Source organism: Callospermophilus lateralis, unplaced genomic scaffold (genome assembly GCF_048772815.1).
Source record: "Callospermophilus lateralis isolate mCalLat2 unplaced genomic scaffold, mCalLat2.hap1 Scaffold_109, whole genome shotgun sequence".
Taxonomy (NCBI): domain Eukaryota; kingdom Metazoa; phylum Chordata; class Mammalia; order Rodentia; family Sciuridae; genus Callospermophilus; species Callospermophilus lateralis.
The window spans coordinates 3,306,448-3,325,862 of NW_027511135.1; the positions used below are offsets into that span (position 1 = coordinate 3,306,448).

The 19,415-nt window shown below is 37.2% G+C and overlaps 1 long non-coding RNA gene across 1 annotated transcript in view; it reads left to right on the top strand.

Annotated features, from left to right (window-relative positions):
• Positions 1-19,415, top strand: part of LOC143386361 (uncharacterized) — a 49,147-nt gene that overhangs the window by 18,579 nt on the left and 11,153 nt on the right. Inside the window, exons 2-5 of the long non-coding RNA XR_013089572.1 lie at positions 1,357-1,604; positions 8,121-8,158; positions 9,873-10,008; positions 16,946-17,020. This is a non-coding gene — a long non-coding RNA (uncharacterized LOC143386361). The remainder of the gene's footprint in view (positions 1-1,356; positions 1,605-8,120; positions 8,159-9,872; positions 10,009-16,945; positions 17,021-19,415) is intronic.

Consider the following 19,415-nt stretch of genomic DNA (forward strand, 5'->3'; position numbering starts at 1 on the left):
GAGCTGGTCCCCTTGGGGTGCTGTCTTTGTGCTGGCCTGCCTTTTGGGATGGGAATTGCCTCCCCCCGCCCATGCACCAGGTAGGGTGGGGGGCAGGCCTGTTGCATGTGGATCACATTTCTCCATAGCTCTGGATAGTTGAGGCTGCATTACAACCAGTTTCAGTTTTTTTGTTCTGATTCAAGACTTTTGGTTTTGCTTTCTGAGGCTAAACTTCAGTTTTGTTCTCATGGTTTTAGTAAATAGATTATTGCTCCAGCAGACATGTTTCATGTAGTGTTTCTCTTTCTTCCCATGTCTTTTTTGTTTTGCCTATATTGGCTTATTTTTCTAGTCAGTAGTACATTTCTTCTCTTTGGGTTATTATTTTTTTTTTTAATTTTTATTTTTTATTAGTTGCTCGAGACAATACAATGAACTTGACATATCATATTGGGTTATTTTCTTATAGTAGCACCCTTGTGTTTAGTGTGCTTGAACAAGTCCAGTTGGGGGTTGGGTAGCTAAGTGGTGAGTGCTTGCCTGACCTATGACACCAACCACTGAGGAAAGTCAGGAAAATTTTACCCTGTGGCTCAGCTTTGCTTGCTTCTTGCTGAAGAGCGATCCCTAAACTGATTTGCTAATGTGTTTTCTTTCCCCTTTCTCTCTCCTGATTTACATTTAGAGTGGAGTCTAGTAATAATGTAGTATTTAGTCCTTGTGTCTTTACAAGCATTAGTTCATTAGTGGTGAACATGTCCCTGAGGCCTGGCCACTCTGTGGAGAACATAATGGTTAGCCCAGCACCCATTTCATCTTGACTGTAAGTACAGCTACAGACTGCTTAGGGAGTGCAAGCCCTTGCCACAGTTACCAGGAAATGATGTCGTTGGCTGCTCTGGAGGAGACTTTATGTAGCTCCTCTGCTAGAACCACTGTAAAGCTTTTGAGTGTGAAGCCAGGAATGGCCAGTGGCTATTTAACAGGTGTGTGTGGGGGGCTTGTTTCATCTGTATATGCTCCGGGAAGGGCTGTGAATCCTGGGATGCAGTCAGCCCCTGTGGTGGCACAGGTGGACTCTGTTCTTGATGGGTTGCCCCTGATAGAATGGGAGCAGTGGTAAAGTCACAGGTCCTCCCTATGATTTCCATGTTACAGGATATTCTGGTGCTCCTCAGACAGGTCTCTGGTGTTGGGGTGACAAGCTTCTTGAGGGTAGAGTCACTTTTAATCTTCATATTTCATACTCTGCCCAAGATGTGCCTAGTTAAAATGAGATGAATTCATGTACAGAAGGGATGAGACCTGGTTTGAATTCTGGTTCTTCTCTTAGCTGACTGTGATTTTAAGTTACTTATTTTCCTTAAATCTTAGGTTCTCAGCTGTGAAAGGATGAAGGTGGAGTTCTGAAGATGGACGGGGATGGAGCCCTGCAGCACCTATGAAAAGCTCTAGGTTTAAAGAGGAGGGCTCTGCCATAAGCCAGCATTCCTCTCCCCTTCCTGAGCATGGTTTCACACAGGGAAAACATGGCTTGTTAGCAAGGTGACTGCTGGACACTGATGGGAGATCAGCCTAGTTCTGGAAGGATATCTTGTGGGTGGACAGAGTCTTAACACAGGGTAAGATCTGAAAGCCAAACTCACAGTATGTATGCAAAGTAAGCTAAACTAGACATCCCCTCTGTAGCTAAATGCATTCTCCTGTGTGATTTTGTGTGTGTGTGTGTGCGCGTGTGCGTGCGCACGTGCGTGCGTGCGTGCATGCGTGCGTGTGCATGTGTGCGTATGTGTTGCTGGGAACTGAACCCAGGGGTGCTGTATTTCTGAGCTATAACCCTAACCTGCTTGATTTCTAATTAAAAAAAAATTTTTTTAATTGTAGATGGACACAATAATTTTATTTATTTATTTATTTTTACATGGTGCTGAGGATTGAGCCCAGTGCCTCACACATGCGAGGCAAGCACTCTGCCACTGAGCCACAGTCCCAAACCTTGATTTCTAATTTTTAGATACAGGGTCTTACTAAATTGCTGAGGCTGGTCTCAAACTTGTGATCCTTCTGCTTTAAACTCCTGAGTTGCTGGTAGGACAAGTGTGTGCTTCTACACCTGGCTAGATATCCCCCCCTTTTTTTTAATTAGTTATACATGACAGTAGAATGGACTTATATACTTTAATGTATCATACATAGATGGGATATAATTTCTCATTTTTCTGAGTATACATATTGTAGAATCACATTTTTTAAAAATAAAGCAACTTTGCATTTGAAAAAATTAAATTTGGGGCTGGGGATGTGGCTCAAGTGGTAGTGTGCTCGCCCAGCGTGTGTGAGGCACTGGGTTCGATTCTTGACACCACAGAAAAATAAAATAAAGATGTTGTGTCCACCTAAAACTGAAAAATAAGTAAAAAAGAAAAAGAAAGAAAAAAATTCTTTCTTTTCTTTTTCTTTTTTCTTTTTGATAGTGGGGATCAAATCCAGGGGTGTTCTACCACCAAGATGTGTTCCCACCAGCCCTTTTAATTTTTATTTTGAGAAAAGGCCGTGCTAAATTACCTAAGCTAGCCTTGAACTTGTGATCCTCCTGTCTCATTCTCCTGAGTTGTTGGGATTACAGGTGTGTATCACTGCACCTGACTTAAGTCCTTTGTTTTCTTTCATTATTTAGCAGGAATAATATTCTCCAATTTATTCAGGTCTCTATTCAGATTTCACCTCTTTGCAGGGGTCTCCTCTAAACACCACTGATTAAAAAGTCAATGCCATCATTCTCTGATCCCTTACCTTGCTTTTCCTTTAATCTGCTATCTGTCTCAATAGGTTTGTCTGTTTTCAGAATATCATACAACGTTTGACCTTTGTAGTATCTTGGTATTTGCTTCCTTCACTTAGCATAACGTTTTTGAGGTATATCCATGTTGTAGCATTTTTGCTGCTGATAATCCATGTGTATGTATTTCACAGTTTATCCATTTTCTGTTCATAGGCATTTGGATTGTTTTCATCTTTTTTTGCTATTGTGAATAATGCTACCATAGATATTTGTGTACCAGTTTCTGTATAGACATGTTTTCCTTTTTCTTGAGTATATACATAGGAGTGAAATTGCTAATCATATGTAATTCTCTTTTAATTTATTTTGGCCAGCAGTTTTCTAATTTCTTTACATCTTTGCTACCACTTATTTTGGGTTTTCTGATTAAAACTATCCTAGTGGGTGTGCAGTGGTATCTCATTGTGGTTTTGGTTTGAATTTCCTTGATGACCAGTGATACTGAATGTCTTTTCATGTTTTTGTTATGCATTCGTGTATGTATGTATGTGTGTGTGTGTGTGTGTATATATATGTGTGTGTGTGTGTGTGTGTGTGTGTGTGCAAATATATATATATATATATATATATATATATATATATATATATATATGATGTTTTAATTGTGTTGTTTATTTTTTTGTTATTGAGTTTTAAGAGTTCTTTTTTTTTTGAATAGTAAAGCCTTTCATCTTTTTTTTTTGTACTGGGGTTTGAACCCATGGTTGCTTTATCACTGTGTTTCACAGTGTTGGAGCACTGTGGGGTAGGGCTCAGATTTTACAGCAGAAAGAACTGTGGATGACTAACCTTGCAGTTGCTCTGGCCTCTGCACCCATGACTCTTGTGCATTTCCTGTGAAAATTTCACCCCACCCCCACCCCCATCTTCTAAAGCCCGGGAGATCTTTCTACACGTAGCCACAGGCTTTACCTGGTACCTGGACAAGGGAATGATGAGAAAGGGGATTTGGGATTTTTTAGGGGAAAATTACTTGGCTTTGAGAAACTTAATGGAAAATATGTATTCAGTGCAGCTAGGTTTCAGGCACACACTGGAATAAAAAATTAAGCATTGTTTCATCTCTAAAGAAGTTGTCTAGTGTGAACCATCTGTGTGCAAATAAATGGTTTCAATTACTGTGGAAACAGCAGCAATGAAAGGTGCCACAAAGAATGGTGGGTAGTATAGAACATGCAGTGGTAGTGTAGATCATGCAGCCAGTGGAAGTGTTCAGGAGGACGTTGATCAAGGTGGGTTTGGAAGACAATGAGAAGCTTGCCAAATAAACAAGAAGGGAGATCACCAGGGCAGAAGAACAATGAATGGTCTGTCTCTTAAGAAGATTTGGAGCTAAGAACCAAATCCAGAGACTGGGTGTATTTTGCTTCAGTTCCACCTTATACCTGCCTGTCATGTGACCTGGTTTCTTTGCTTTTACTAAGGGAAAGAAATGGAAATCCCCATGTCTCCCTTTTGTTTGGCATAGAAAACTGAAATGTCTAAAATTGTGATCTTGGGCTAAGATTATTTAGTTATCATCTAATCATCAGTGATAGAGTATTGTCCACAATAAACAAGGCACTGAGTTCCATCCCTGGCAATAGGGGTGGGGTTAGGGAGAATTGTGATTGTGTCTAACTTGGATAATAAAACTTGTAGAGCCTGAGATAGATGTACACTATTAGTTTAGTGACAGATATAGGGTCAAATAAGACATTCACATTGGTCAGGTTCCATTTCAGTTGCTCTACATTTGAGTCATTACTTTTTTTGCCCCCTTGCTGGGTTCATTGCTTCTCATTCATTAATTCAGTGCTTACTGAGTTGGTTCTAAACAGCTGTGCAGTCTAACAGAAGTACAATTTTTTTCCTGTCTGGAGCTTAAAGCCTTAAAATGTGAATTAACTTTGGAAAACATAGGCTGGTATCAGTTTATGAAGAGCTAGTCTAAGAAGTTAGGACTTAATAATTTGCACCCCCAACCCAGGGAGAATGCCAATGAGTTCTTGGAATTTATAGCCTAAGGCAAGTCCTTTTTGATTCCCCTGTTCCTTGACTTTATTTATTACAGGAGGATAATGCCTTAATGTGTTTGAGTAAATTTTGAAAATGTATACATAAAGGTAGTTTTATAAGCTTTGCATTGTGTGAGAGAGTAGTTTGTAAAAATGTGGACTCAGGGAGCAAAAGAGCATGGTATCTCCATTATTTATGAGCTGTGTGATCTTTGGCTATTAAACTAGGAGTATCTCCTTATATGGAAAATGATAATTTAAATCATTGTCACATAAAAATTACTATAAGGAATAATGAACAAATTCAAACAAAAGTATACAAGTAGGTCGCCTTACATATAGTATTATCCACAATTGGATTGTCTGGTGACCTCCTTTAGTGGGTCTGATTTTTCTAATGCCCTTGAACATTGCTGCTGTTTCTGTAAATTTGTGCATCAAAATCATTGAGAGGGCATCTTAAAAATATACATCTCTAAGGGTTCTAGTTCTGCAAAGAGTGTTAGCCTCATTCTTTCCTTTAAACTTTTTCCCCTTAAGGTCTTTTTTCCTTAAACTAAAAAGCTTGAACATGACACAACAAAAAAGCACATGAAAGGTAGAAAGAATCCAGACTGTCTACGACTTAGGGACTTGAGATAAGGCATGATGGTGAATCCTCCGGATTTCCTTAATGATGCCTAAGGACACAAAACTCATAAATTGTGTAGTTATAGAATGGGTATTGTGGGAACTTCTGATCAGTAATGGCTACAGTTATAGGAACTCCCCTCCTGCCCTGCTTCCCTATCCAAAAAAAAAAAAAAAACTTAAATGTCTGTTTCCCTACTGTATCCAATACCAAGGGGAAGACCATATCCCATACACCTAAAGCTACAGCAGGGCAGAGCAAAAAAATTGATCTTCGCACTCTGCTTGTTGGAAGCAGGCAGTGTTCATCAATACCCCTGCCAGGTGGTGTCAACAGCAGGGTGCTGATCTTCCATTCCATGATTGACAGAACTAGGTGGTAGTCTAGAAGAGTACCAGGGAATATAAGTAGGGGTGGGGGTTGGGGGGTCCAGGCTGATACTGAGCTTCCATTCCCATCCTTCTTCAACAAAGTGGTAGAATCATCCCTCATCTCCCCTTCCCCTGGGTGCCAGTGGGGCTGAGAGAAACCTGATCTTACACCCTCAACTGGCAGAAATGAGGCAGTGCCAGTGAGTGCATATTTTCTTTGGAAAGGTGTAAGCAGGGAGGTGAACTTGCTCCTTGCCATCTGTAACAGGCAGTGAGACTCATGCATTCTTTTTCCACTCTAGCATTTGGTGGGTCCCAGAGGGAAACAGAATCTACATCCCCCATGCTACATTTCAACATGCCTACTAACTAAAGACATCTGGAATAAAATGAAAAGAATCAGGAAAATCGAACATGAAGGAGAATAGCCAGTAGCACATGTCAGCACTGAGATGAATTAGATATTAGAATTATGAGAGGAATTTAATACTTCAACAAGGAATTTATTTAAACAATTAAAAAACATGAAATCTTAGGAAAAAGTCTTGTGGACGTAACAGGAGACCAGTTTTGATGTTCACAGCGTGATGGAGATGTTGTAGATCTTGGTTGTGGATACTTCACCAAACAGTGTACTTACAATAGGTATTTTTTTTCCTGGATCTAAAGTTTTTTTTTTTTTAAAGTTTTAATTTTAAATAACCAAACTTTATAATTTTATACATGATCCAATACAATATTAATAAAATTAGCACTTCAGCCTCCAAGAATTGGTATGTGATGGAGATAGTCTTGAAACCAGAATGGGTGCTTTTATTTGAAGTAAATTATACCTTAATAAAGTTGATTTATGAAAAATGCATGGGGCCAGTAATTCAAATGTGGAGCTTCTGGTTCAGTAGTTCTATGACAGAGTCCAAGCATATATATTTTTTTATTTTAATAACTCATCACATGATTTGAAGGCAGCTGGAGGCTCTGAGGAATACAGATTTCTCCAGAGGAATCTAGGCTAGTTGTGAATTCATTAGAATATAAATCTGTTAGCAATCTGTACAAATAGAAACTTGTTCTGGTAAATTATGAATTACCAGATAAGTACCTGCAGAATAAACAGAAAACATAATTACAAACGGTTAAGTGTATTATCCCCATATGGAAGTCTGTTTCTTTTATTGGGCAATGTTGTGAAAAATGTTATGTGGTCACCGAATTGGACGGGGGGGGGGGGGTGGGGGGAGCCGGGGGAAGCAATTTGGGGTGGGAATGGGAAAGATAGTAGAATGAATTTGATATAACTTTCCTATGTTCAGATATGAATACATGACCAGTGTTACTCCACATCACGTACAACCACAAGAATGGGAAGTTGTACTCCATGTATGTATGATATGACAAAATACATTCTATTGTCACATATAACTAAAAGGAACAAATAAAAAAAGTTATGTGGTATTCCTGGAAGCTGTCAATTATGGTGCTAGGTCATAAAAAAGCTGCATTGTGGTATGTCAGGTGACTAATGAGAGAGGAGATTAGATAGAGTTATATATTCTAATCCTATTGGCTTTGTGTTAGGGGAACTATTCGTGGGGGGAAAATAAACATTTGGAATTTTCAGCCTATATTATAGGTGATAACACTTAAAAATTTGTGTATGTATTTGTCTTCAAATCTGTATGATTTCTAAGATGGGGTAGCTTTTTTTTTTTTTTCTTTCCTAATGTAGAACCATGACTGAATTAGAAGGCAAATACAGTATTATTCTGTTTTAGGAACAGCACTCTGGTAACATTTTGAAAAATGTAAATAAGTCTTATGTAAGTGAAGGTATTCAAGAAGTTCTGGGTGTGGCACAGAAGGGATGGGTACTGGGGAACCTCTAAAAATATTTTAAAGTTTCATTTTCTGCTGTTCTTTAAAAGACAATAAGCCATGAATACAACTGTGGAACCATAAGAAATACTCATAAAAAGTGATTTCTGCTGGGTGTGGTGGTGCACACCTGTAATCCCAGCAGCTCAGGAATCTGAGGCAGGAGGATCGAGAATTCAAAGCCAGACTCAGCAAAAAGCAAGGCACTAAACAACTCAGTGAGACTTTGTCTCTAAATAAAATACAAAATAGGGCTGAGGATGTGGCTCAGCGGTTCAGTGCCCCTGAGTGCAATTCCAGTATCTCCCCTGTCTCCCAAAGTGATTTCTATATGTGCTGGTATCCCTGGCTATGGATCTAATGTGCTTGTTTGTTTAGCAAACCTAGGAGTTAATAATGAGGAGTCATTTTTGTTTCCTTAGGTGGCTCTGGGATCTATGAGATAACAAGAAATACCATGGTATGTGCTTATCTCTGTGTCTCTTGCCCTTTCTATGGAGATTCCTAACTTTTCAGGCTCCCTGTTACCTGTCTGTGTTTGACAGCATGATTTTTAACCATGTGTAGTATGTACAGCCACTTTCAGCATCACCATTCTTTGACCTGGGGAGGAACACAGCCAGTTTGCTAATCATTAATCCCTGACTGTGGAAAGCAGTTTACTCAAGAGTGCATCCTGATTCCTACTCGAGATGAAGCTTCTTTTATTGAGAGCAAAAATAAACTCAAAGTGGTTTTTCTTTGGGGGTAGGGGTGGGAGTACGGTTACCAGGGGTTGAACTCAGGGCCATTCAACCACTGAGTCATATCCCCAGTCCTATTTTGTATTTTTTAAATTTAAATTTTAAAGAAAGGGTCTCACTGATTCGCTTGGTGCCTTGCTTTTGCTAAGGCTAGCTTTGAACTCAAAAGTGGTTTTTGAAGTAACCATCATAACCACTTTTCCCGCTTGGTGCCTGTACTTGCCCTTCTATGGTGAGAACAACTTAATATGTTTGGAAAATAATAAAGGCATTGTATCTAAAGGGAACTTTAGAATTACATGACTTTCCTTAATTCTTGGGCAGTCTCAGGTAATCTCAGAAAGCGTGGTCACAATAAATCAGCGGAGGCTATCATAAATGGAGGAAATCTATCCCATTATGCCTGCCCCATGCCATTTTCTTATCTGTCACTTAGGATTTCTAGACTACTAAAGTTTTCTGGTTGTATTAATGGAATGGTTGTATTTATTTCAAGCTCTGTTACTTAAGCAACTTTCTAATAGTCATTTGTACACTTTGTAGTTCTGAGAACACACTTTGCTTTAAATGAAGGTCTTGCACCCATATTCTTATGGGAGCAACTAACATTTTTTGAGCAATTCCTGTGAATGCTTCCCTTTATGTAGATGATTCTCAGAAAGCTAGGTTTTAGAATAATTCCCTATAGGTGCTACTATTTTACTCTAAGGCCTTTGAGCTTTTATTGTTTTAAGGTTTCAAGTATTGAACCCAGGGGTGCTTAACCACTGAGCCAGGTCCCCAGCTCTTTTATTTTTTGAGATAGGGTCTCACTAAGTTGCTGAGGCTGACTTTGAACTTGGAATCCTCCTATTTCAACGGCATGCACCATTGCATCTGGTCTGAGCTTTGATTTCTTAGAAATAGTGGAATCTTTAATGAAGTCCAATGAAGTGTTTTTATTCAATAGATGATTGATTATTATTGATTTTAATATAAAATCATTCCCCAATAATTTTTCTTTCTTTCTTTTAAAAACAGACTTTGAAGAAAAATTTCTTCTTCAGGATAATTTTTTCCAAATTTCTTCTTGTAACTCTTGATTAAAAGAAGAGGATTTTTGGATAGTATGGGAACAGCTGACTCCTGTAGGTTTAGAAGGAATTGGCATTTAATCAAGTTTCTGGGGACAGACCACTCATGCCAATTTATATTGGCATAGAGCCCTCCCTTTTTTCTGTGGAGCGTGTGGCTTATGATTCCACATATAGGCTGGCTGAACGATAAGCCATTAAACATTAACAAAGCACCTACCTGTGTAAGGCACAGTACTGGCTATAGGGATATTTAGAAGGTTCATTTTCTTCCTTTGAGGACTTTATTTATTTTTTTTAAAGAGAGAGTGAGAGAGAGAGAGAGAAAATTTTTTTAATATTTATTTTTTTATTTTAGTTATTGGCGGACACAACATCTTTGTCTGTATGTGGTGCTAAGGATCAAACCCGGGCCGCACGCATGCCAGGCGAGCACGCTACCGCTTGAGCCACATCCCCAGCCCTTTTGAGGACTTTATTATCTAATTGTAAAGGTAAGATGTAAATGCCTTAAAAATGAATCAACAGTACAGTAATTCTTAAATATTTTTAGGTTTTCTAGTGTAGTGGTTCTTGGATGTTAATGTGCCTCAGAATCACTTGGAAGCCTTGCTGAAATACCGATAGTCGCCATGTGCCGTAGCCCACACTGTAATTCTAGTTAATTAGGAGGCAGAGGCCAAGAGAATCTCAAATTTGAGGCCAGTTTGGACAACTTAGACCCTGTCTCCTCCCCTCATTATCTCTCCTTCCTTATTTCTTATTCTTATTGTATAAGATTCTTCTCACCACCTCCCTTTTGTGGTTCTGGGGATCAAACCCAGGTCCTTTACTCATGAGCTACACCCTCAACTCTGAATTTCTAAGAAGTTCCCAGATGCCACTGGTGTTCCTGGTCCAGAGACCACACTTAATGAAGCTCTAGCCATGTGCATTAGAATCATCCAGGGACTTTAAAACACACACACACACACACACACACACATACACACTCAAGACCAGGTAAACGAGGATTGCTGTATGATGGGACTTTCAATGTATTTTTCTTTTTTTAAAGCTCTCAATTATTTGTAGTAAGCAGTCAGATTGGGGAGTTAGTCGTCTCACATGTAAGGGGCATAATTTTAGATTTAGAGTACATGATATTCCTGAGAAGTTATTGATTCTGATCTTAAAGAATGGTAAGAGAAAAGAAAGGTATGTTTTATGTTCTTATAAAACTAACACTGAGAATAAGTCAACTAGTTTTCTAGTGGTTTCTTGGGGGTAGGCAGAGGGGCTTGTGAGGCAGCAAGGGGCCAGTGGGTAGGATTGAGGTGCATGCTACCACTATCAGTAAGGAGCATTTGCTAACTGCCTTCTGAACTTCCTCTTAAATAGGCTAGTACTTACCCTAACAGACTTTCTTGTAAGTGCATTTGGAGTGAGGCATGGCTGTGGACTATGAAATAGTGATAGGCTGAACATTGAAAAATGACTGTCATTTTTACATTTCATTTAAACTATATTTATTCATGTATAAAATAAGGTACTGCATATAGTTGCTATAGTTCAGTGTGTGTGTTTGTGTGTGTGTGTGTGTGTGTGTATAACAATTTTAGAAACATTGTTTTTTACATGTTGATCCCTTAAGTTCTAGCTGTGGGTCCTACATACAGTGTGTGCTCAATAAATCCATGTTTTTTAAATGAATTGGAAAGGCTATCTTTTCGCATTAAGTGCCCCTACATTAGGAAGGACAGAGAACACTTGTTTCTGAGCTTTACAAAACAAACAAGCCCCTGCCGTTTTAGGTTTCCTAACCTAGGCAAGAAGTCTCATAATTAAAGGAAATAATAAATAATGGAAATACATTTTCTCTATGTGTACCAGTCATAAGCTGCCTGTCATCTTTAGAGTTCTTTTCCTTTTCAGTCCCCATTGATATTTAATCATGTAAAATTTAGTTAATATTTTTAGATTTTTGTTTTTGACTTTATTAAGTTAAATTGATTATAAAATAACAGAATATTTTGTGTTTAATTTCTTGGAAATAGAACTTTTGTTATAAATTTCGTAGGGCTCAAAACTTACAAAATAAATATTGAAGATTTGGTATTAAAATTTCGACCTTTTCTGTTTTAAGTCATTTGAAATGCTATGGTGAAGTGGCCATCCTGTGTTGGCATCAGGTCTTTTCTCCACCCATCAAGGGAAATGTGACGCGCAGCAGCATCTGGATTTTGGGCCCAGGGCGAAGAGGAGGAGAGATAGTAAAGAAACCTGATCAGATCATTTGATGCTAATTTCACAGGTGGCTGGTCACTGTGTAGGGCCTGGCTGTTGCTATTTATAGAGCTGTAAGTGGATGTAGGTACACACTGGGGCCTGAAAGGATGGTCTCACTCAGAGTGTAGTGGTAAAAGTGGGAAAGTAGAATCTAGGGATAAATGGTCATTGGTGAGTGTCATTGCTAGAGTTAAATGAGACTCAAGTGGCTGTCATGATTTCCACTCTGAATTCATTGCCATTCTTGAGTACTTTTGAAAGCAAAAAACAAAACAGATCAAAGCAATCACTGATAGGCTCTGCTTTTTAAAAAAATTTCGTTGATATTATAATCAGGTAGACTTGATTTCAGTTTCAATTAAAAGAGCTATCTACAGAGCTATAAATTAATTCAATTTCAAAAGGACTTGATCATTTTCAATGCTTCCCTCTCCGATTCCCTATCTTTCTGATGGCTTAGTTTCACAGCATTGAAACTGGAGCAGGAATCTGCATCTTGAACCTCTTAGTTAACTTTTTTGCTGTTTCATTCTCCTTCCCATCCTTTTTCTTCCCACTTCTTTTGCTGGATATTGAACCCAGGTGTGCTCTACCACTGATATACATCCTCAGCCCTTTTAGTTTATACTTTAAGTTTTGAGATAGGTTCTAATTATGTGGCCCAGGCTGGCCTCCAACTTGGCAATTCTCCTATCCCACCTCAGCCTTCAGATTCATGCCTGGCTCAGTTTTTTCTTTTTCTAGTCTGTTAGTTCTATAAGATTATCCTTTGGTATGATATTTTCTCAGAATTATTTCATTAATTGAAAAATGTCTCTGTTGTTTTTATTTCTTAAAATGAAAAATACAAACTCCTTTAATTGATAATACATCTGCTTAATGCCAGCATTATTAGTAATAGTCACAGTACCTCTTGGGAGAAAAGGGGGGGTTGACTATGTATGGGGGCCAGTGAGGAGCACACAGCATTAGTTAACTGTTGTCCATAGACTGGTGGTACCTGAGATAATGCCTGGAGGGGTAGTTACTTTGAATTACATCTTGGTCTTGACCTCAGATTTGGAGACCAGCTCTCCTAAGAAAACTCTTCTTCTGTTCTGCCTTCAGCAGCCTTGCAGAGAAGTAGAATAACTTGTTGTTTAAATAATTGTTTGTTTAAAGTTTTACTAGCTAGTTCTTCTGCACAGAATTGACTGGCATCTCTGTGAGAATATTTCTAGTCTATTAAAGGCTCTTCACCACATTACTTGTAATCTAATTTCAGTGCAGAATGTAATGATAGGTTTCTGTTTTTTTCTCCTTCCCTTTCCACTTGTTTCAAAGGCCACACACCAAGCTCTGGAGAGGGAGATGCCTGTGGGCTGGAAGTTGGCTGCCCTTACTCTGGCTGGCTATATGTGGCTGCTGAAACAAGTGCCTTTGGGTCATTCATTCTCAGGTCACAAAGTTCTAATGTGAAGGCCTGAACATGGACTCTCTCCTGAATGATTTATTAGTTCCCCATCTGTAATTGGAGGGAAAGAGATGAACTTAGTGTTTCTTGAACTTCAAAATAACCCCAGGGAACTAATTAACAGCACATGCTCCTGGATGCTACCTCTGGGAGTTCAGGTTCATGTCTAAGATTAGGGCCATATTTTAGAACCATGATTGCTCTGAGTGCGAGGATCTCATTTAGTCCTGATGATTTTTTTTGTACCTACCAGTGGAAGAATGATTTTAGACCACAGAAAATTTTTTTGTAGTTATAGTCAATTCTCAAGGATTTACCTCATAGATGTTTTTAATCACATAAACCTTTAGCTTAGGAAGGTCTCAGGTTATATTTTCAGGCAACCTTTTTGGTATGTACCCAGATACTGAAAGATAATAATATATATATATATATATATATATATATATATATATATATATATATATATATATTATTTTCAGAAGAACTAATTTGGATGGGAAATCTGCCATTTGAAAAAAGTTCTACCTTCTGTTACTGTAGTCAAGTACAACTGTTGGAATTCTCTGTTGGAAAAGAGCAGTATGATATGTTGCCTTGTGTTTGGGCAGTTTATTAGGGTCAGCCAGTATAGTAGCTCTTAACATTTGGGCCATGTTAAGAGTAAATTTGATTTTTAACTGACTTTTTCTAACTCTACTGTAACTTTAGAAAATTAGAAAACAAATTCTTAGGGACACATACATATGCACCGTTTAATACAGCATAATATATGTAGATTTTGAGATGTCCTCTTAATAGTATATTTTAGATATTTCAGCATGTCATTATTTTAGGAGCTTTCTGTGGAGTAGGTATGTCTTTCTGTTTTCTCTCCAGACATCTTTTTCCCTAACTCCTTTCCTCCCTGAATTCTTTCCCTTATTCCTCATGCTCACGGGAGAAAAATGAAAGCACACTGTTATCATTATATGGTTGGATCTGCTGAGGGAAATATATAGTTAAAAATAAATGAGATTTTGCCTTCCATTTAATAATAGGTGTTGATAATTAAGGTACCTCTTTGGTTATACATCTGTCTACTGGATTTTAAAATGTTCCTACTCAGAGCAATTTGCCAAGCTACATTAGTGAATTTTTCTGGACTATAAAGGAAAATTATAGAGAGTGTAATGTAAAGGTAGGCTATGTTCTCCAACAGAAAAGCTAGTTGCCACATGTATTTCAATTTGAATTAAGCCAAATGACATAAAATTAAAAATTCAGTTTCCCAAGTACATTAGTCCAGTTCAAGTGCTCAGTAGCCACGTTGCACAAGTAGCTATAGAGCATTTCAGCCTCACAGCAAGTTTTGTTGGCTGGCCTTGAATGGTATCTATAGGTGATACCTGTTTATTTTTATTTATTTTATTAGAATTTTAAAATGATTTTATTCCCTGGATATTATAAATACTAATTTTTAGAAACAAGGAATAGCTCAAAATTATTTCACGTGTATATATCTTTTTTAACTTTCCTCCCAACTTAATTTTTAAGATTTTAAGACTAGTGAAATAAAGCATGTATCAACCTGGGATTGCTAGCATTTTGCAATTCTTGAAGAACATTTAGAAAATTCTTGATAATAGTACAAAGTCCAGGGATGGGGAGGTGAGGGTGTGGGCTATTATCTTACTTGGTGCTTACCCAGAAGATGATGGAGGAGGAACTGTTTGTTTTTATAAGACACTCAGAAGAAGCAGAGTCAGTTTCTTTGGAGAATATAATTTTAGGGTATAATTACAGTATTAATCCAGGAAAATTGGGAACCATCAGAAAGAAGAGATAAGGGAGAAGGATGGAGAGGAGCCAGCATAATCCTTTTAGTTGTTGGGGACCTTTACTATTCCTTGCCATCTCTCTCCTGAGTCCTTTCCGTGCCCTGTAGTTATGAGGTCATGTTCACTCAGCACTGAAAGCACCTAGTGAGGAACACAGGCTCTCGACTTGTTGGTCTGAGAGGCAGGAAAGTGGGTGATTAAGAGCTCTGACGTGGAGCCAGATGGCTGGAGCTTGAGAGTCCAGTTCTGGCTTTTTTACTGTCTGCGAGAGTGTAGCAAGTTATTTAACTCCTATATATCTGTTTATCTGTAAAGTGAGACAATTTTACTATCTACCTCTTCATGTTCCCATAATGGATAAGGAATGAAGAGATAAAACTCACTAAAGACTATATTGTTAGTATTGCTAACAACTGTTATATAGGTAACTTACGTTGGTAAGTGCCCAATAAGTATACGCTTCTATATTTATTATATCAGGAAAGAAGACATTTAAACAAGTAATTGCAGTAAAGCTGGATGAGTTTTATAATAGGCTAAGTTCAGTGTTCCATGATCATATATGTCAAAATGACCTAATTCTTGATAATTATTTAACCAAATTTAGCTTAGCTTTTAGTATGGCTGGTTTTTGTTTCAAACTATACTTTAATGGTTTCTTAAATCAGATCTTATTATTTTTATGGTTTTTGTTCTTTAAAATTTGTTTATTACCTCAATGTGATAAATGTTTGAAGGCTCCAAGATATTAAGTAAAAATATTGTCCTGATCATTCTGATAATATCATAACTGTCACAGTTCTTGCCCAGATGCTTTACATTATATACCAGGTTGCCAAAAACATAATAAAATCCTCTCTTAGCAATAGCCTCTGGCTAATCAAAATAAAATCAGTCTTCCAGACTTTTACAGGGGAGTTTGGTTAGCTTCGAGTATAATTAAAAAGCATATTATTTGATACCTATTAAAGACAGGAAATTGTGAGGTGCAACTGGTTTTTGTATATTGTGGGACATTTTCTTTAACTGCATATAGAAGCTGCTAAAGTGAGTTTTCAAGTAAAAAATATGAAGTACACCTATGTAAGAGCTGAAATAGATTAAACTTAAGTACCAACAGGTACACCTTTATCGAAGCATCATTTACTTCTCAACTTTCTAGTATGAGATTTTCTTAAGGACTCAGTTTGCCTCATGAAGCATTAAAATAGATTCTTGCCTTTGTGTTTCTTGGGTCACAATGATAGGAAATGAAGGGCTAAATTCCTTTTAGTTAATATAAGTTACGTGTTTTGTAATATGGAGAAATGTCTGTAGTTATGAGGAATCTCTTTGTTTCATTGAAATCTGAATTTGGGGTAAAGGTTAGGGAGTTCAAAAATAAATGAGCAATAGGTAACAGGAACAGAGTGCTTGGTAAGGTGTTTCTGGACTTGATACCCAGGTATTCATCACACCAATTGCTGATTCTTGGTGGCTCCTACGTGCCAACCTCTCATAGTGTTGCTGCTGACTTATTGCTTTGTTTTACTTATGTTTTAAGGAAAATAAATTACAAATAATACGTGAGGTATCCAAGCTATATATTTTAGAAATTATAGAGCTTTAGAAACGTGACATGTTTATTCAGGAAGAAAACCTAAGGTTTAATTTCTATGTGGGTCGGTCCTATTTAATGACGATGCTTTTCTATTTCACTCCACATAGTAAATATTGGATCACAGTAATAGATGAATTTTGTATACATATGTGCCACCTTTAGGTTTATTTAAACACATGGCTATAGAAAAAAGTCCAAGGAATCCAATTCTATGTACAGTTATAAAAATTTTTAAATATCTGTGATTGTTTGCTAGCAGGTAAGCTCACATTTGTTTGATTTTCTTCCAGATTCATGAAAAACTCCACTATGAGAAGCAGAGCCCGGTGCCCATTCTCCATGGTGCGGCGGCCTTGGCCAATGACGTAAGTGTGCCTTTCTGAGCTCACGGGACGTGTCTGCCGCAGGCCTGGCAGAGGTGGAACTCATCCTAGTGCAGACAGATGTGTGTGATCCTACGAGTGAAAACCAGAAGAAGTTGCAAATGTTTCCAAAAGCCCTGTTATCACTGAGCTTATGCTGATATTATGTTGATTTTCATTCACTTTCCTGTTCTAAAAATTGTGCATGCAGCTACCCCTTTGTTCTGCCTTAGTAACGACGTAATAGAAATTTTAGGCTTCAAACTCTATGGAGAGAAAGAAACTGTCAGGCATTGGTGTTCTGAGAAAGTCACAGACAAGGGGAAAGCTTTGGAGAAATAAAGACAAATGAGATAGTTATATTGCTGACAGTACTAAAAAATGACAGGTACTAGGATAGGAGTGAGGCATATGAAATACATAAAAAGACAGAATTGTTTTTAAAATGGATTGTAAAGCACAGTGATGATTTATGGATATTAGACCTTTCCAAATTACCTTCATAACCAAAAAATAAATTTTAGAAGCAGTTGGCATTGATGGAGTACTTAATTTCCTATAGCTATAATTTTATTTTAAGCCTGTGGGAGGGGAAACAAACTTGCTGATTCCTACTGTTAACTTTAGGATTCGGATTAATTGAGAGCACACGTGGATAAACTATAAAGGACACTCAGCTAGACGAGAAATGTGTTTAGTGTGTGGTAGTGATATCCTGTAACTTATTTGTTGCTCTTAATTTTTTTTCCTGTATCACCATAAGGCAAACTGTAGTTCAGTTTAGTAAAATGCCAGGACCATAATATAGTAAGAAAAAAAGAATTTAACATCTTCAGAAGTTCATTTTCTTTGATGTTTTGTATCCTAATTTAGAAATTAAAACATATGTAATAACAATCCAGTTATGTGTATTGGTTTAGTCCTCAAATATTTTCCATTCTATATTTTTATCTCCAGACATATGTTTCAATACATGTGTTTAATGAGGAAGCTTACTTCTGCATTGTAAAACTAAAACTTTTGAAACAAAGGTGAATAAAAGTATATATATAGTTACATAATTAAGCTGCAGCTAACATTTGAAAAAGGCTTTAAAACCAGTTTTCAAACAACTACTGCTGAGGGTTTTAGGAAAAAATTGTGTACAGACCTATGTAATTGAGCCCCAAGCATAGTACATAGTAATTTTTTTTTTAAATTAGAATATGAGATTGAGAATAGAACTCAGGGGTAGAGCACTTGCCTAACATATGGGAGGCCCTAGAGTTGATTCCTAGCACTGCAGAAAAAGTAAAATAAAATAAAATAGTAGACCTTACTATTAAATATGATCAACACAGTATTTTAATTCACTATAACATTATACGTAAATGTTAAACATATATTATTATGTATTAAGTGAGTAAAGAATATGAAGAGCCTTTTGTATCTTTTTGTAAGTTAAGAATTCTATAAAAATGTTACCCTGAAAAAGTAAAAGCAATTTTTGTAATGTTATTTGTCAACTTTCTCTGATTTTATTTTCTGTACGAAAAGTCCATTTCCAAAGATAAGAACCATTGTTTTTAGCATAAAAGAAACAGTAGGGGCAAATGGAAAATTCATGCAGTATTTTAAGATAAAATGCTTTTATATACTTTGAATTATAAACCATATGTTGCGTAAACTTTATCTTTTTTTTATTTGTGTCTTGATTTTCTTATAGAATTATATGATCCTTACTGAGAAATTTTAATAGGAAAGTCTCAAGTTTTTATTTATAACTGGCAAAAGATAAGACAGTTGTACGTATTTATGGTACACAGTGTGATATTTTGAGACACATACACACACACACACCCCTACACACACACCCCCCTATACACACACTCCTACACACACCCACCCCCCCACACACACACATATGATTAATTAGCTTACCCAACAACTCAAACATATACCATTACTTTGTGGTAAGAACATTCAAAACATTCTTATTGAAGAATATGAGGCAGATTCAAAGTTCCAGTTCTTTCTTCATATCAAATTGACAAATGGGAATTGTTGATCATTACAATAAAGTACAGTCAGCATTTTTGGTGCCAGAGTAGTTCTCCATTTATTATGGGTTTATGATTAACTTGGTTTTTATTTAATAGACTTCTTAGTCTGTGTAGATAAACATAATAAATGTTTCAGGTCATTTACTCTATTAGGATCATTCTAGTTCGTTTTACCCCAGTTATAAACAGCACAGCTACTGTGGATTTTTGGAAACCCTGTGGATTTCACCACCTCATTCAAAAACTCTCCATCTTTTTTTTTTTTTTTTTTTTTGCACAGTGTCTAAACTTGATCCAGTTCTTTTTACAAATGGTCCTTTGTCTACGTGCAAAAGACCATTCACACAGATGAAGTG